At 42.5% G+C, this 13,630-nt stretch overlaps 1 protein-coding gene across 4 annotated transcripts in view; it reads left to right on the top strand.

The window, feature by feature from the left end:
• Window positions 1–13,630, top strand: part of LOC133611411 (tyrosine-protein kinase fyna) — a 130,300-nt gene that overhangs the window by 11,108 nt on the left and 105,562 nt on the right. The window contains exon 1 of one of the 4 annotated variants that reach the window (XM_061968151.2): window positions 1,949–2,200. The exons of the other annotated variants lie outside the window; for them this stretch is intronic. The gene's annotated coding sequence lies outside the window, so the exon portion shown is untranslated. Of the gene's footprint in view, window positions 1–1,948; window positions 2,201–13,630 lie in introns of those variants that run through there. 4 annotated transcript variants of the gene reach the window in all.

Below are 13,630 nucleotides of genomic sequence, written 5' to 3'. Positions count from 1 at the left end.
GCAATGAGGTGGCGACTTGTCCAGGGTGTACACCGCCTTCCGCCCGAATGCAGCTTGATTGATTGATTGATTGAGACTTTTATTAGTAGGTTGCACAGTGAAGTACATATTCCGTACAATTGACCACTAAATGGTAACACCCCAGTAAGTTTTTCAACTCGGAGTCCACTGATTCATTGATTCATGATACAGATATATACTATCAGATATATACTATCATCATAATACAGTCATCACACAAGATAATCATCAGGGTATATACATTGAATTATTTACATTATTTACAATCCGGGGTGTGGAAGGGGGGGGGTTAGGTTTGGTTGTTATCATCAGTCATCAACAACTGAGAACAGAGAAATGGATATTGAAACAGTGTAGGTCTGACTTGTACAGCAAGTAGTGGACATAGAGAGAGAGAGAGAGAGAGAGATCAGAAGGCATAAGAAAAAGTGTCTACATTTGATTGTTTACATTTGATTATTAACAATCCTGGGAGGGTGTTCATTTAGGGTTGAAGTTGCTTGGAGGTGTACTTTTAGTGAGGTTTTGAAGGAGGATAGAGATGCCCTTTCTTTTATACCTGTTGGGAGTGCATTCCACATTGATGTGGCATAGAAAGAGAATGAGTTAAGACCTTTGTTAGATCGGAATCTGGGTTTAACGTGGTTAGTGGAGCTCCCCCTGGTGTTGTGGTTATGGCGGTCATTTACGTTAAGGAAGTAGTTTGACATGTACTTCGGTATCAGGGAGATGTAGCGGATTTTATAGACTAGGCTCAGTGCAAGTTGTTTTACTCTGTCCTCCACCCTGAGCCAGCCCACTTTGGAGAAGTTGGTAGGAGTGAGGTGGGATCTGGGGTGGAGGTCTAGAAGTAATCTGACTAGCTTGTTTTGGGATGTTTGGAGTCTAGATTTGAGGGTTTTGGAGGTGCTAGGGTACCAGGAGGTGCATGCGTAATCGAAAAAGGGTTGAACGAGAGTTCCCGCCAGAATCTTCATGGTGCTTTTGTTGACCAGAGAGGAGATTCTATAGAGAAATCTCGTCCGTTGGTTGACCTTTTTGATTACCTTGGTTGCCATTTTATCACAGGAAAGATTAGCCCCTAGAATGGGATAGGCTCCAGCATCCCCCGCGACCCCGAGAGGGACAAGCGTTAGAAAATGGATGGATGGAGTTCTCTCTCTCTCTCTCTCTCTCTCTCTCTCTCTCTCTCTCTCTCTCTCTCTCCTGTACCTGTTTTTTTAGTTGTTTTTATTGTATGACATTTACTGTAATTATTGTTTTTTTCTAAAAAAAATAAAAAATAAGTGATGTTATGTTAAATAATGTTTAATTATAATTATAGTAATGTACAATTATAATTAGGATAATGTATAATTTTGTGAAATCATTGCAAAAAATATTATTTTTCTTCCAGTTATAAACATTCATTTTGAATTTCCGGTTGTATATCTTTAATTGTGAACCTCGTGCTCACTCATTTGACACCCCAAACCTGATGCACACTGTCAACACTGGCTGGCTTTAAAAAAAAAAAAAAAAACTGGAGCAGACCAATTTGCCAACCTTGCCCTGTTTTTTTTTTTTTTTTCCTTTTCTCTCCCAGTCACTCCAAACACAAGGAGAGCGAGTGGGGACGGTCCACTGGCCATTGTAACGTGTGATTGGCTGAAATAAATGTCAATCAAAGCTAGTGCCTCGGCGTACACCTTTGACGCAAGATAACCGGAAATAAAGTGAGCTTTCAAAATAAAAACGCAACGCTCGTGACTTAATGTTTTTTCAGCTCTTATGACGCATTGTGTTTATTCATTTGACGTCCAATCAGCAGTGGAGGATTTTAATTGTTTTTCTAAATAACGTTCTTGGTTAAAATTGGTATAATGTCGGCTATTTTTAAGATGAGTATTGGTTAGCTGTAATAGCGGGAGCTTTAGTTTGAAGTGATGAACGGGATAAGATATTTGTCATTGCCGCCGCCTTGACGCCCTCTCTGCGTTCGTCACCATCTGTACGCACGGCGGCGACAGGAGCTCCTGCGTCGGCAGGGACGGGCACCGCTATTCTTTATCCTATTCTGGGAAGAAAAATATTAACCATCACAGAGAATAGAACAATCGCCGCGAGGGTCCCCTGCAAAGTATTCCCCACTGGAACCTCCGATGGATTAGTTTAGGATTTTTCTCCCCCCCTCCGTCCGGTAAGCACGTTTCTTTATTTTTCTACTCACGAGTTGCATTTCAATTGGTGCACCCGCCTTGTCGCCTTGTTTTGCACCACAGTCTGCACTATGATTTGGTCTCGAAAGAGAAAGGAGACACAATGCATGGCGAGTCGTTGCAGCCCAGCGACAATGCACACATGCACAAAGTGCCCTCGAAGCGGCCTTAGCGCCGAGACGTCTTTACGTGATTGTGGATGATGATGTTTTGCAGTGTGGATGGTGGGGCTCTTGTGTTGCAGCAGCAGCAGCAGCTGGGATGGATGCACTGCAGAACTGTGCTGATCACACAAACACCACACAAGGCCCCGCGGTCGAGCCTCCTGTTGCCTTTTAACTGTAAATAATTGTCTTAAATGCCCTATTAAGGCTGCCCTAATCGGGTTATGTCAACTGTGCGGTAGTTCACCTTAAATGGCGTTCATGCATGCATGAAATGTGTGCAAAGTCAGAAACATAGTTGAGTCTACACTCAGTAATCAAGCATATGTTGGTGGTTTATGGTTCAAGATATCAGATGTATTCAACAGGCGGGCCGCGTACAAAATTAATGAGTTTGGTTCCGAACTTTAAATAGAGTACCGTATTTTTCGGAGTATAAGTCTCACCGGAGTATAAGTCGCACCTGCCGAAAATGCATAATAAAAAAGGAAAAAAACATATAAGTCGCACCGGAGCACGGCCAAACTATGAAAAAAAACTGCGACTTATAGTCCGAAAAATACGGTAGATAATGCCATGGTGATAACAGCATTATTTGACACATTTGTTTTACTGGTTAAAAATCTAGTCTTGAACAAACAAATCGGACAGGAACGTCAAAAAGTCTTCAGCGACTATGTTTCCATGTATTTATTTCTCAAATAGTTTGTTTGTATTTTCACACCAATACATGTGAAGTCCCAGTGTCCAAGCACACTCTCTAATGCTGTGTGCCTCCCATACTCTGGGGGGTACTTATTTCCTTTCAGCGCAGATTAGGGATGTCCCGATCCAGGTTTTTGCACTTCCGATCCGATACCGATATTGTTTTTGCACTTCCGATCCGATACCGATACTGGCCTATCCGAGCATGTATTAAAGTTTAAAGTTATTTAGCCTACTTAGTTGTCAGAATCATGTTGAAAAAGGTTTTAGTACTCTTGATAACAACTAGCCAGCTGAGTTAGGAGAGTTTGAATAATACACAATGGTTGGTAACAAGAAACGGACCTGTTTATTCAAGGATAAACACAAAATAGACCAAATTATACATGACAAACAGAAACGGCATCATTGAATTAGGGCTGGGCGATATGGTCTTTTTTTAATATTGCGATATTTTAAGGCCATATTGCGATACACAATATATATCTCAATATTTTGCCTTAGCCTTGAATGAACACTTGATGCATATAATCACAGCAGTATGATGATTATATGTGTCTACATTAAAACATTCTTCTTCATACTGCATTAATATATGCTACTTTTAAACTTTCATGCAGAGAGGGAAATCACAACTAAAAAAATCACAATTTTTTTCATACGGTGTTGATGTGGAAATGTTTGCCTCGGCATTTTGATGGTGTGGACGTGTGGCACCGAATGGAGATAAGCGTCTCGACAGACGTTACAATACTTGAACAATGATGACGAAAACTGTTTTCTCTGTCGTGTCCGTGTGTCGAAAATTGTTATGCGCTTATTTTTTTATTTGATTTTGTGCGCGGCATATAATTGCTGTGCGCAGAGGACACTTGAGCAGGCGCGCACCTTAGCGGCAGCGCTAGCATCACAGCTAACGTTAGCCATGCTGCTACCTCTCTGCTGGGAGAGGACGTATACGTATGTGAAGTATGACATGACAGTATGTGACGTGTATAAGAAGCTGCGCTCGCTGTCTGTGAGAGGAAGACACAGGAAAGAGTGAGAAGAGCCTGTTGTGTAATGCCAGCAGCTAAAAGCAACTGCGTGAGAATCCACAGACCTGTGGATGTGTTGAAGGTGTGCTGGAAAATGCGGAACGGAAATTAGGGAGCAGCAGAAAAGTGGAATGTATTATTTAAATCGGTGCGTTGGAAAACACGGACCGGAGTTTTTTTTAAACTGGATCTGGATCGGCATTTTCCCATGCCTTGCCGATACGCATTTTTTTGCAAATATTGGCGGCCGATCCGATCCAAATATCGGATCGGGACATCCCTAGCGCAGATAAATGTACCGTATTTTTCGGAGTATAAGTCGCTCCGGAGTATAAGTCGCACCGGCCGAAAATGCACAATAAAGAAGGAAAAAAACATATACAGGTAAAAGCCAGTAAATTAGAATATTTTGAAAAACTTGATTTATTTCAGTAACTGCATTCAAAAGGTGTAACTTGTACATTATATTTATCCATTGCACACAGACTGATGCATTCAAATGTTTATTTCATTTAATTTTGATGATTTGAAGTGGCAACAAATAAAAATCCAAAATTCCGTGTGTCACAAAATTAGAATATTACTTAAGGCTAATACAAAAAAGGGATTTTTAGAAATGTTGGCCAACTGAAAAGTATGAAAATGAAAAATATGAGCATGTACAATACTCAATACTTGGTTGGAGCTCCTTTTGCCTCAATTACTGCGTTAATGCGGCGTGGCATGGAGTCGATGAGTTTCTGGCACTGCTCAGGTGTTATGAGAGCCCAGGTTGCTCTGATAGTGGCCTTCAACTCTTCTGCGTTTTTGGGTCTGGCATTCTGCATCTTCCTTTTCACAATACCCCACAGATTTTCTATGGGGCTAAGGTCAGGGGAGTTGGCGGGCCAATTTAGAACAGAAATACCATGGTCCGTAAACCAGGCACGGGTAGATTTTGCACTGTGTGCAGGCGCCAAGTCCTGTTGGAACTTGAAATCTCCATCTCCATAGAGCAGGTCAGCAGCAGGAAGCATGAAGTGCTCTAAAACTTGCTGGTAGACGGCTGCGTTGACCCTGGATCTCAGGAAACATAGTGGACCGACACCAGCAGATGACATGGCACCCCAAACCATCACTGATGGTGGAAACTTTACACTAGACTTCAGGCAACGTGGATCCTGTGCCTCTCCTGTCTTCCTCCAGACCCTGGGACCTCGATTTCCAAAGGAAATGCAAAATTTGCATGGTTGGGTGATGGTTTGGGGTGCCATGTCATCTGCTGGTGTCGGTCCACTCTGTTTCCTGAGATCCAGGGTCAACGCAGCCGTCTACCAGCAAGTTTTAGAGCACTTCATGCTTCCTGCTGCTGACCTGCTCTATGGAGATGGAGATTTCAAGTTCCAACAGGACTTGGCGCCTGCACACAGCGCAAAATCTACCCGTGCCTGGTTTACGGACCATGGTATTTCTGTTCTAAATTGGTCCGCCAACTCCCCTGACCTTAGACCCATAGAAAATCTGTGGGGTATTGTGAAAAGGAAGATGCAGAATGCCAGACCCAAAAACGCAGAAGAGTTGAAGGCCACTATCAGAGCAACCTGGGCTCTCATAACACCTGAGCAGTGCCAGAAACTCATCGACTCCATGCCACGCCGCATTAACGCAGTAATTGAGGCAAAAGGAGCTCCAACCAAGTATTGAGTATTGTACATGCTCATATTTTTCATTTTCATACTTTTCAGTTGGCCAACATTTCTAAAAATCCCTTTTTTGTATTAGCCTTAAGTAATATTCTAATTTTGTGACACACGGAATTTTGGATTTTCATTTGTTGCCACTTCAAATCATCAAAATTAAATGAAATAAACATTTGAATGCATCAGTCTGTGTGCAATGAATAAATATAATGTACAAGTTACACCTTTTGAATGCAATTACTGAAATAAATCAAGTTTTTCAAAATATTCTAATTTACTGGCTTTAATAAGCGGTAGAAAATGGATGGATGGATGGATACCTGTATACCTTGATGTTGCAGAAAAAAGACCATAGATTTTTTTAACCGATTTCCGAACTCTAAATGGGTGAATTTTGGCGAATTAAACGCCTTTCTATTATTCGCTCTCGGAGCGATGACGTCACAACGTGACGTCACATCGGGAAGCAATCCGCCATTTTCTCAAACACATTACAAACACCGAGTCAAATCAGCTCTGTTATTTTCCGTTTTTTCGACAAGTTACACCTTTTGAATGCAATTACTGAAATAAATCAAGTTTTTCAAAATATTCTAATTTACTGGCTTTTACCTGTATATTGACGCTTACATAGGTCTGGTGATAATGTTCCCCTTTAAGTTTTACAGACCATCTTCAAGCCGCTTTCTGACCGTCTCTTCTATTTCCGTGCCTCCACTTCGACAGGGTCTTCTTTCCGTCATCTTTTAGTTTTTAGCGCTTCCATAGCGAGTCTACTGATAGACGTATGTTAGATCTGTATACGCTACTTTGTATTAGAAATGGCAATAGCGGAGGAGAAAAGGCCCACAACAAGAGGATAGAGAAAAATGAAGGAGCTTATTGACAACGGTGTTGACACAGACTACAATGGTGGACGCGCAGACATTTTCGGGACTTATTTAAATCCCAAATACACATCAATAGGTATCACAGGTATCAATAGGTAAGACAAGTTGATTGTGCATAATTAGGTGAAACAAAACATCAGATTGTATTTCTCCTAACATGCCAATTTATGGTCCTTATACACACAACATAATACCTGTATGTTGAAGCACTGTACGTCTGACTACGGTAACCGTAATGCTCCGCATTCCACCACGTGGTGCGGCTTCATAGCAGTTGTACTAAAACATTTTGACAGATTTTTGAGCGCCGTGTGTAATGTTGTATATTCTCAATGAAACATCTCAGTGTTTGTGTTGCTTGCTTATGGGTACTTCATAGCTTTATTTATTGAACAGGCGTCAACCTGCAGTCAGCACATATGTCTTATGGTCACACTTATCATTACACCGTGTACCAAATAAAATGTATTTCAGGTCAGTAAGCACAACCAGAATGAATACATATATAAGGTGCACAGGGTTATAAGGCGTACTGTCTATTTTTGAGAAAATGAAAGGATTTCAAGTGCGCCTTACAGTCTGAAAAATATGGTATTGATTTTCCAGTTGGCCTATGACATTACACCGAAACAAGGCAACTTTGCGGCTCCTCACAAATCTCTTTTTAAAAATCGCAGACATGGGCGAGTCAACAGCCCAGTTCTTGTTGTACCTAATGTTCGTTGTAATATTGGCACAGATTACAAATATTACATCTCTGATGCCCATGCTGATGTTAAATAGCAGACAGAATCAAGAAGTGATCTTATATTGCACCACGAACTGGATGCAGATCCCATGCAAAGACTCGTGAGAGAGTTGTTGTAAAGGAATTTTTTCGGACGGAGAATAGAGAGAAAACGTTCGAATGTCTCGATGTCCTTTCAACGAGTTCTGTGGATTGATGGAAGGAGTTTTAAGTCTGAAGGAACAGACAGTTCGTGCCCCGATCCTTCTTGAGATGAGGGTTGCTATGAATGAAGCTGGCATCCTCCTTTTCCTCAGCCATCTTTTTAAATGTATCTCAGTTTTTTTCTCCCATCAATGCGCTTCAAAATGTTCCGTTCTTTTAGTTTGTGAAGCAAATATACAGTCTTGTCTTCATTCCAGTTGTTGCCTATGTTTTCATTGAATGGGATTCGCCTCCAGGCTCTATCCGCTGTGTTCAGACTGGCTCATGCGCGATACGAAGGGTCCCGTGCGGCCCTCGAGAGATCTGGTTTTTAAATCGCATAATCTAGGTGTGTTCGTCCGATTTTTCAAAAGCCAAACGTGATCATATTAAGGTGTTTTCATGGGTTGTAGAATGCTTCTTTTGAGCTGAATTATTTGAGAAATCAGATTAATTTAGTGCATGGAACAGGAATAGGCCAGGAATTTTGTCATTTTAGGGGCAAGACCACTTGGCCTTAGCTTAGCTCTTCCGACTTCTTCATTCAGTGCACTGGACTTTGAGGAGTCGGAGACGTTCACTCATCTGGATTACAGGCTGCTGTGTGCGTCGGATTAAAAGTTAAAGCTAAAGTACCACTGATAGTCACACACACACTCTGTGTGGTGAAATTACTCTCTGCGTTTGACCCATCCCCTTGTTCCACCCCCTGGGAGGTGAGGGTAGCAGTGAGCAGCAGCGGTGGCCGCGCTCGGGAATGATTTTGGTGGTTTAACCCCCAATTCAAACCCTTGATGCTGAGTGCCAAGTCTGTGTACAGTATTTAACTCCTGTTTGGCCCGGTGATGCTTTCTGTTGTATAGCACTGTGCTGCGTGTGGGACCCCGGCGGTTCATACGAGGCAGAATTAAAGGCCTACTGAAACCCACTACTACCGACCACGCAGTCTGATAGTTTATATATCAATGATGAAATCTTAACATTGCAACACATGCCAATACGGCCGGGTTAGCTTACTAAAGTGCAATTTTAAATTTCGCGCAAAATATCCTGCTGAAATCGTCTCGGTATGATGATGTCAGCGCGTGACGTCACGGATTGTAGAGGACATTTTGGGACAGCATGGTGGCCAGCTATTAAGTCGTCTTGTTTTCATCGCAAAATTCCACAGTATTCTGGACATCTGTGTTGGTGAATCTTTTGCAATTTGTTCAATGAACAATGGAGACAGCAAAGAAGAAAGCTGTAGGTGGGAAGCGGTGTATTGCGGCCGACTGCAGCAACACAAACACAGCAGGTGTTTCATTGTTTACATTCCCGGAAGATGACAGTCAAGCTTTACCATTGGCTTGTGGAGAACCGGGACAACAGAGACTCTTACCAGGAGGACTTTGAGTTGGATGCGCAGACGCGGTACCGTGAGTATGCATGCAGCTGCGGCTTCCAAACATTTGATCGCTTGCCCGTACGTGCGTGCCGCTATGTGCATGTCACGTACGTAACTTTGGGGACTTTGGGGAAATATATGTGCTGTATGAACTTTGGGGAGGTGAACGGTACTTTGGGCTGTGGGATTGAGTGTGTTGTGCAGGTGTTTGAGTTGTATTGGCGGGTTATATGGACGGGAGGGGGGAGGTGTTTGTTATGCGGGATTAATTTGTGGCATATTAAATATAAGCCTGGTTGTGTTGTGGCTAATAGAGTATATATATGTCTTGTGTTTATTTACTGTTTTAGTCATTCCCAGCTGAATATCAGGTGCCACCCGCCTCTCACAGCATCTTCCCTATCTGAATCGCTCCCACTGCCCTCTAGTCCTTCACTCTCACTTTCCTCATCCACGAATCTTTCATCCTCGCTCAAATTAATGGGGAAATCGTCGCTTTCTCGGTCCGAATCGCTCTCGCTGCTGGTGGCCATGATTGTAAACAATGTGCAGATGTGAGGAGCTCCACAACCTGTGACGTCACGCTACTCGTCTGCTACTTCCGGTACAGGCAAGGCTTTTTATCAGCGACCAAAAGTTGCAAACTTTATCGTCGATGTTCTGTACTAAATCCTTTCAGCAAAAATATGGCAATATCGCGAAATGATCAAGTATGACACATAGAATGGACCTGCTATCCCCGTTTAAATAAGAAAATCGCATTTCAGTAGGCCTTTAAACACACCACTGGTCAACAAAGCCGTAATGACATGAAAATTGCGCAGAGGAAAATAAATGCGTCCGTTGGGGCACCGCATATAGATCGCATATCATTTTTCGAGGGGCACACGACCAAACAGCGGGGCAAGGAGACCCATGGCCACCGAGTTATTCCCGCCCTGTTCAGGAGAGGTCTTTCAACTTCACTTTTTAAAACGACAACAGAACAAATTTCTTTCCGCGTGCAACGGACGTGCAAGGGGTTTGGCGCATTAGCATGGAAGTGACTTAACCATATTTTCAGAAGGAACTGACATAATGTCAGCCTGGGGCGTTTTTTTTCAGCAGCACCAAAAAGAAAGCTTGTTTACGTAACATGTCTTTGCAATTACACAATGGCCAACTTTGACACCAGGGGCTAATCATTTATCGTCTAATAATAATAAATAAAATCAACCACATTATTTCCACGTTGGGTACACATTTTTACTTAATTTGCCGTAGTTATTTAGGAAAATAAAACGACTTTAAATACATTAGTCTCAAAAATAATGTCTCTTGATTGTTCTATTCCTTTTGAATGTTTTTTGCACCATGTACCACATCTAAAAATATTTTTTGTTGTGCCAGTTTTAGCTATTTGCAATCACCTAGCCCAGGGGTCGGCAACCTTTACCACTCAAAGAGCCATTTTGACCAGTTTCACAAATTAAAGAAAACAATGGGAGCCACAAAAATCTTTTGAAATTTAAAATGAAATGACGCTGCATTCAAAAGTTTTTTTTTGCTTTGTGCTATGTACAAACCAAGGGTTTCAGACACGCGGCCCACACCTTAATATGAAAATTTAATGTTAGTGCGGCCCGCGAGTTTTATATGAATGACGCTTGACAGCGTCATTCTTGTCAACCCTTCCGATTTTTCCGGCAGACTACGAATTTCGGGGCAACTATTCTCTCAGACGTGCCGTGATGGTACAGCATTTAGCGCCCACTACAACCAGCGTGCCGGCCCAGCCACACGTTGTATGGGGCTTCTGCTTGCTCACATAAGTGACAGCAAGGCATACTTGGTCAACAACCACACAGGTTACACTGACGGTGGCGGTATAAAAAAACTTTAACACTCTTACTAATAATGCGCCACACTGTGAACCCACACCAAACAAGAATGACAAACACATTTCGGGAGAACATCTGCACCGTAACAGAACAAATACCCAGAATCTTCCGGGCTACATTATACACCCCCGCCCACCTCAACCGACGCATGGAAGGGGAGGGGTTTATGTGTGAGGGAGCAGGGTTGGGGTGGGGGCGGGGTTTGGTGGTAGCAGGGGTGTATAATGTAGCCCGGAAGAGTTAGGGCTGCATGGGATTCTGGGTATTTGTTCTGTTGTGTTTATGTTGTGTTAAGGTGCAGATGTTCTCCCGAAATGTGTTTGTCATTCTTGTTTGGTTTTGGTTCAAAGTGTGGCGCATTATTAGTAAGAGTGTTAAAGTTGTTTTCTATGGCCACCGTCAGTGTAACCTGTGTGGCTGTTGAGCAAGGTCACTTACGTGTGCAAGCAGAAGATGCATAAAACAAGAGACTGGGCTGGCACGCAGTTAATATAGATTGTAGAGGGCGCTAAATGCTGTACCATTATGGCACGCCTTTAATATTATTGTAAGGGTGAAAATCGGAGAATATTAATCCCGGTAATTTTCTGCGAGAGGCACTGAAATCCGGAAGTCTCGGCAAGTATGCAGCTGAGCCGCATCAGAGTGATCAAAGAGCCGCATGCGGCTTCGGAGCCGCGGGTTGCAGACCCCTGACCTAGCCTGTACTCACAGATAATTGTTTTTTGGAGTAAGAGGTGAGTTATATGCTATCATTTAATCCATCCATCTATTTTCAATACTGCTAAAAATGCGAAGATTTTCAAGCGCACACACACACCAGATTCAGGGCAATGTGCTTATGTTTTCAATAAATCATTATTAAATTCCACGTCGTCTTGGTTCTGCTGTAAAGAAACCTCCCATGGTCTTTCAGCTGTTCGACATGGCAGGTCCAGGAAGAACAGTTGAAACGGGATTTTCCATCTATTTTCTACCGCTTGTCCCTTTCTGGGTCGCGGGGGGTGCTGGAGCCTATCTCAGCTGCATTCGGGCGGTAGGCGGGGTACACCCTGGACAAGTCGCCAACACAGATAGACAGACAACATTCACACTCACATTTACACACTAGGGCCAATTTTTAGTGTTGCCAATCAACCTATCCCCAGGTGTATGTCTTTTAAATGAATCAAAAACAGAAAATAATCCATCCTGTCAAAACAAGGCGCGCTCTCTCACTCGACAGGACATTCATGCATGTAATAAAGACGAGTCAGAAGGCAAATAATTAATGGCATTGCTACACCCTCGAGCGGATGAAATATAGGCAGCGAGCCAGGGCGGCAGAGCCAACTTGCCCTGGCCAAAGGAGAGAGCAAAGAGGAAGTGTCGGCCGTCATGCCAACTGGCAGTGTTTCATGTCATGCAGCTCGATAGGTAAAGTATGATTTTAAATAATTTCCTTTGGAAATTACATCACACGTTAGTAAGAATTGAGTTTTTTTTTCTCAAAGTTTTTGCAACATGTACCATCTCAAAATTTGTCTGCTTTTCAAGAACCAGCATTTTTGCAATTCCACCCATTTGCCATCACGATTTAGCTTGCTGGTAGGTTATTGTTTAGTGGCATATGGGGAGAGTTAAATTCATATAAAGTAGTACCTCGTGATATGATTTTATGCAGTTCTGCGACACAGCTCGTACCTTGAAAAACCTTTATTGCAAACCAGCATTACCCACTGAAATTACTTAAAAATAATGTAATAGATGGGTTGGTCTCCCTAAAACACCACAAATTTAAAATGTAACACGCCTTTTTCATCAAACATAGCATTAGCAGCTTCTCCCTATTTTCATGGATAAATGTCTGACTGTTAGACATTATTTTAACAACCTTGGCTGGTGTAATCAAATCAAAATCAAATCAAATCAACTTTATTTATAAAGCACATTTAAAATTTACCACAGGGGTAGCCAAAGTGCTGTACAATGAGCAGGTTAAAAGATAAAACGAGTACCGAGCAAACACAACACAACACAAACAGAACATGATAAAAAATAAATAATTAAAATAGAATTAATAAAAACATAAAAACATAAAAACAGGATCACAGCAGGTGTATTATGGGGCGCCATTGCAGGATGGATATCACTCAGTGTTAAAAGCCATGGAATAAAAGTATGTTTTTAAGAGAGATTTAAAAACAGGAAGAGAGGAGGCTTGTCTAACACTCAGGGGTAGGTCGTTCCAGAGCTTGGGAGCAGCAACGGCGAAAGCTCTGTCACCTCTAAGCTTCAGCCTTGTGTCAGGGACCGTCAACAGCAGCTGATCGGCTGATCTTAAGGATCGGGTGGGGCAGTAAGGCTGAAGGAGGTCGGAGAGATAGGTTGGCGCGAGGTTGTTTAGACATTTAAAAACAAATAAAAGGAGTTTAAAATGTATTCGGTAACGCACAGGGAGCCAGTGAAGGGACGCTAAAATAGGGGTGATGTGCTCACGTCTGCGGGTCTGTGTTAGCAGACGAGCAGCAGAGTTCTGTACGAGCTGCAGGCGGGCGAGGGAGGCCTGGCTAATGCCAACATACAGGGCATTACAGTAATCAAGACGAGTCGAGATAAAAGCGTGGATTAATTTCTCAAGATCATGTCTTGATAAAAGCGGTTTCACTTTCGCTATTTGGCGTAATTGATAAAAGCTTTTTTGAACGACGCTGCTGATTTGTTTTTCGAATTTAAAATCTGAGTCAAACTTTACCCCC

The sequence above is a fragment of the Nerophis lumbriciformis genome, linkage group LG08 (assembly GCF_033978685.3).
Source record: "Nerophis lumbriciformis linkage group LG08, RoL_Nlum_v2.1, whole genome shotgun sequence".
Classification (NCBI taxonomy): Eukaryota; Metazoa; Chordata; class Actinopteri; order Syngnathiformes; family Syngnathidae; genus Nerophis; species Nerophis lumbriciformis.
This window is presented reverse-complemented; position numbering and strand designations above follow the sequence as displayed.